Raw genomic sequence first — 6000 nt, 5'->3', positions numbered from 1 at the left:
CAAGGCGGGGGGAGGGGAATGAAGGCTAAAGGTGGATAGGCTGCCCCCCGGAAGGAGCAGAATGTGCCCCCCACCCCATAAACAGTAAATAAGGTCCCAAGCGAGTTTCAAAGCAGGGGTCCTGGCCAAGGAAGGGCTCCTCCTTTCAGGGAGGGAGGGACCCCCCCAGGGTGACATCAGGCCTGGTGATGAGGGAAGAAAAAGGCCTCTTTGATCCTCCCGGGTGGGGGCCAGCGACAGGACAAACAGACCCCCTTCTTGCCCTGCAGAGCGGAACAAAGAGTCCCAGTGATGCTCGAGGGCCCCCCCCTCTTTCCCTCCGGAGCCGGGTGGGTGGGTGAGTCACCCGGTAGCGACATTGCCAGGCAGCACCCGGGAAAGCGGCTGATGGCCGGGGGGGGGGAACAGCCCCCGGAAGGAAGGAAGGGGACAGGGTGTCTCAGCAGAGAGTCGGCCCCCCACCTCCCCCCACTGGACTCCAACAAGGGCTGAGGGAGGTGGCGGGTGTCCCAGGAAGGGATGGGCGAGGGCACCTCATGGCCTGGCTTTTGCTTGGTTCTTCTTCATCTTCCTCTTCTTCCTCCTCCTCCTCTTCTTCTTCCCTTTCTTCTCCTTCTTCCTCTTCTTCCTCTTCTTCTTCAATCTCTCGTAGCTGAATAAGATTGTCTTCCATTGGTTTCCAGGCGGGAGTTGATCCCGGTGAGGGTTTGCCAAGTGTGCCTTCCTCTTGGCACATTTCTCCCTTGCGTCCCGAGTTCGAGTGTCTTCAAAGTCCGTGACACCTTTGGGAAAGGCTGTTCTCCAACCGGAGCGCTCTCAGGCCAGGGTTTCCCAGTTGTCAGTGTTGATACTACATTTTTTAAGAGTTGCCCTGAGAGAGTCTTTAAACCAGAGGGGGGTCAGCAAACTTTTTCATCAGAGGGCCGGTCCACTGTCCCTCTGAGCTTGATCCGGCCCCCAGGCCTTAGTTTGCCTACCCAGGCTTTAAAAGCTTCGGCTACTTCAGACTGTCTCGACCCTGAACCTTTGAACCATGGACTGGACTTTGACTACACCTCTTGGGTAACCCTAGGGACCAGCACAGTAGACACTCGAACTCAGGACACAAGGGAGGAAACGTGCTAAGAGGAAGGCACACTTGGCAAACCCTCACCAGGATCAACTCCAGCCCGGAAACCGATGTCCCCACTGTGGAAGGACATGGGGATCCAGAATTGGCCTCCACAGTCACTTACGGACTCACTTTTGAAAACTTTGTTCATGGAAGACAATCTTATTCGGCTATGAGGGATCGCCAAAGAAGAAGAAATTCAATATATGGTGGTGGTGGTGGTGGTGGTGGGCGATTCAAACCCTGCTCTCCCAGATCCTCGTCCGGTGCTCTAACCACTGCACGGCACTGTCTCTGGGTCAGGCAGCCTCCTGGGTTCAACTCCCCCCCTCCCATTTTCAGGGAGACAGGTTGAGCCGCCCGGAAGAAGTTGAGGCCTGGATGCGATGTAGATAACATTTCGAAGAGGGATGTGGTTTTGCTCTGCGGAGTTTGGGCGTCCAACTCGGAGGAAGTCTCTCTCTTGCTTTGTACAAGAAGGTAGGACTTGAGTCGATCCCTCTTCTGTGTTCTGTTCATTGACTTTCTCGAAAGGCAGAGAGGAGAGGCCCACCGGGGGAGAACAACCAGCCAGGTAACCTACTTTGCCCCCTCCAAAGGGACACGATCTCGTTGCTTTTGTGGAAATACGCTGCCTTTTTCCTTTTAAAAATAAATAAAAATAAATGCTTGGTGTAAGTGGCTGTAAGCCCTAGTGGCTCATTCAAGCCTCAAGCTTCAGGCGCAGTCTATCCTTGAATGGCAGCACAGGCCCAAAGCCCAGGTCCCCCCCAAGGACCCTCCCGAGAGCCACAGGTGATGGGGAGGTAGGAAACAGGTGTGGTTTCCACACCTGAGCTGGAGGAATCGGAGCTCAGCATCTTCTGTAATTAGTATAATTCTGCTTTTTAAAAAATCAGGGCCAGGGGGAATACAGCCAGGTATATGACACACAGGCAGGCAGATAGGCAGGGATGGTTATTCCCAAGTTAATGTGCTTTGCATCAGGGCAACCGAATCTTAGAAAGGTAAAATTGTAACTCTGGGATCCCAGAAGGTCATCCAGCCTGACCCCCCTGCAATGCAGGAGTCTGAGCTGAAACATCCATGACAGATGACCTTCCGACCTCTGCTTAAAAACCTCCAAGGAAGGAGAGTCCGACACCTTCCATCCCACGCTCGAACAGCTCTACCTGTTCTTGAGTTGGAATCTCCTTTCCTGTCCCTTGAAGCCACAGGTTCGAGTCCTGCCCTCCAGAGCAGGAGAAAAAAAAGCTTGTTCCTTCTTTCATGTCACAGTCCTTGAGATATTTGAAGATGGCAACCCTATCTCCTCTCAGCCTCTCCTCTTTCCCAGGCTAAACGTCCTCAGCTCCTTCAACCGTTCCTCATCAGGTTTCCAGACCCCTTGATCATCTCGGTTGCCCTCTGTTCTGCCAAGGGCAGGGTCCTTCCTGGATCTGGAGCCAATAAACACGCTGGTGGGTGAAGGAAAAGCAATGGTTTATTTGTGCAAGGTCAAAAGAATAACAGCAGGCATTTTGTTGTTTAGTCGTTTAGTCGTGTCCGACTCTTCGTGACCCCATGGACCAGAGCACGCCAGGCACTCCTGTCTTGCACTGCCTCCCGCAGTTTGGTCAAACTCATGTTCGTAGCTTCGAGAACACTGTCCAACCATCTCGTCCTCTGTCGTCCCCTTCTCCTAGTGCCCTCCATCTTTCCCAACATCAGGGTCTTTTCCAGGGAGTCTTCTCTTCTCATGAGGTGGCCAAAGTCTTGGAGCCTCAGTTTCAGGATCTGTCCTTCCTTGAGCACTCAGGGCTGATCTCCTTCAGAATGGAGAGGTTTGATCTTCTTGCAGTCCATGGGACTCTCAAGAGTCTCCTCCAGCACCATAATTCAAAAGCATCAATTTTTCGGCGATCAGCCTTCTTTATGGTCCAGCTCTCACTTCCATACATCACTACTGGGAAAACCATAGCTTTAACTATACGGACCTTTGTCGGCCCCCTTCATGGATCAATGCCTTGTCGTGGCGAAGGGGCTTGAATAACTCGGAGAAGCTATGAGCTATGCCATGCAGGGCCACCCAAGATGGACAGGTCATAGTGGAGAGTTTTGACTAAACGTGATCCACCTGGAGAAGGAACTGGCAAGCCACTCCAGTATCCCTGCCAAGAAAACTCCATGGACAAAGACAACAGGCATATAAAAGTTATGACGCTGGAAGATGAGCCCCTCAGGTCGGAAGGCGTCCAACATGCTACTGAGGAAGAGCGGAGGACAAGTACAAGTAGATTCAGAGCTGATGAAGCGGCTGGGCCAAAGCCGAAAGGATGCTCAGTTGCGGATATGCCTGGAAGCGAAAGGAAAGTCCGATGCTGTAAAGAAAAATATTGCATAGGAACCTGGAATGTAAGAACCATGAGTGGAGGTAAGCTGGATGTGGTCAAAAATGAGATGACAAGAATAAATATCGACATCCTGGGCATCAGTGAACTAAAATGGAAGGGAATGGGCGAATTCAGTTCGGGTGACTATCATATCTACTACTGTGGGCAAGAATCCTGTAGAAGAAATGGAGTGGCCCTCATAGTCAACAAAAGAGTGGCAAAAGCTGTAATGGGATGCAATCTCAAAAATGACAGAATGATCTCGATACGAATCCAAGGCAGACCTTTTAACATCACAGTAATCCAAGTTTATGCACCAACTACCGGTGCTGAAGAAAGTGAAATTGACCAATTCTATGAAGACCTACAACAACTTCTAGAAATGACACCAAAGAAGGATGTTCTTCTCATTACAGGGGATTGGAATGCTAAAGTAGGGAATCAAGAGATAAAAGGAACAACTGGCAAGTTTGGCCTTGGAGTTCAAAATGAAGCAGGGCAAAGGCTAATAGAGTTCTGTCAAGAGAACAAGCTGGTCATCACAAACACTCTCTTCCAACAACACAAGAGACGACTCTACACATGGATATCACCAAATGGGCAGCATCGAAATCAGATTGATTATATTCTCTGCAGCCAAAGATGGAGAAGCTCTATACAGTCAGCAAAAACAAGACCTGGAGCTGACTGTAACTCAGATCATCAGCTTCTTATAGCAAAATTCCAGCTTAAACTGAAGAAAGTAGGAAAAAGCACTGGGCCAGTAAGATACAATCTGAATCAAATCCCTTATGAATACACAGTGGAAGTGAGGAACAGGTTTAAGGATTTAGATTTGGTGGACAGAGTGCCTGAAGAACTATGGATGGAGGCTCGTAACATTATACAGGAGGCAGCAACGAAAACCATCCCAAGGAAAAGGAAATGCAAGAAAGCAAAATGGCTATCCAACGAGGCCTTACAAATAGCGGAGGAGAGGAGGCAAGCAAAATGCAAGGGAGATAGGGAAAGATACAGGAAACTGAATGCAGATTTCCAAAAAACAGCAAGGAGAGACAAGAGGGTCTTCTTAAATGAGCAATGCAAAGAAATAGAGGAAAACAATAGAATGGGGAAAACCAGAGATCTGTTCAAGAAAATTGGAGATATGAAAGGAACATTTCGTACAAAGATTACCATAATCAAGGACAAAAGTGGTAAGGACCTAACAGAAGCAGAAGACATCAAGAAGAGGTGGCAGGAATACACAGATGAATTATACCAGAAAGATATGGAGGTCTCGTACACCCCAGGTAGTGTGGTTGCTGACCTTGAGCCAGACATCTTGGAGAGTGAAGTCAAATGGGCCTTAGAAAGCACTGCTAATAACAAGGCCAGTGGAAGTGATGATATTCCAGCTGAACTATTTAAAATTTTAAAAGATGATGCTGTTAAGATGCTACACCCAATATGCCAGCAAGTTTGGAAAACTCAGCAATGGCCAGAGGATTGGAGAAGATCAGTCTACATCCCAATTCCAAAGAAGGGCAGTGCCAAAGAATGCTCCAACTACCGCACAATTGCGCTCATTTCACACGCTAGCAAGGTTATGCTCAAAATTCTACAAGGCAGGCTTAGGCAGTATGTGGACCGAGAACTCCCAGAAGTGCAAGCTGGATTTTGAAAGGGCAGAGGAACCAGAGACCAAATAGCAAACATGCGCTGGATTATGGAGAAAGCTAGAGAGTTCCAGAAAAACGTCTACTTCTGCTTCATTGACTATGCAAAAGCCTTTGACTGTGTCGACCACAGCAAACTATGGCAAGTTCTTAAAGAAATGGGAGTGCCTGATCACCTCATCTGTCTCCTGAGAAATCTCTATGTGGGACAAGAAGCTACAGTTAGAACTGGATATGGAACAACTGATTGGTTCAAAATTGGGAAAGCAGTACGACAAGGTTGTATATTGTCTCCCTGCTTATTTAACTTATATGCAGAATTCATCATGCGAAAGGCTGGACTAGATGAATCCCAAGCCGGAATTAAGATTGCCGGAAGAAATATCAACAACCTCAGATATGCAGATGACACAACCTTGATGGCAGAAAGCGAGGAGGAATTAAAGAACCTTTTAATGAGGGTGAAAGAGGAGAGCGCAAAATATGGTCTGAAGCTCAACATCAAAAAAACCAAGATCATGGCCACTGGTCCCATCACCTCCTGGCAAATAGAAGGGGAAGAAATGGAGGCAGTGAGAGATTTCACCTTCTTGGGCTCCTTGATCACTGCAGATGGTGACAGCAGTCACGAAATTAAAAGACGCCTGCTTCTTGGGAGAAAAGCAATGACAAACCTAGACAGCATCTTAAAAAGCAGAGACATCACCTTGCCGACAAAGGTCTGTATAGTTAAAGCTATGGTTTTCCCAGTAGTGATGAATGGAAGTGAGAGCTGGACCATAAAGAAGGCTGATCGTCGAAGAATTGATGCTTTTGAATTATGGTGCTGGAGGAGACTCTTGAGAGTCCCATGGACTGC

This window comes from Zootoca vivipara, chromosome 6, assembly GCF_963506605.1.
Source record: "Zootoca vivipara chromosome 6, rZooViv1.1, whole genome shotgun sequence".
In the NCBI taxonomy this organism is placed as follows: domain Eukaryota; kingdom Metazoa; phylum Chordata; class Lepidosauria; order Squamata; family Lacertidae; genus Zootoca; species Zootoca vivipara.
This window is presented reverse-complemented; position numbering follows the sequence as displayed.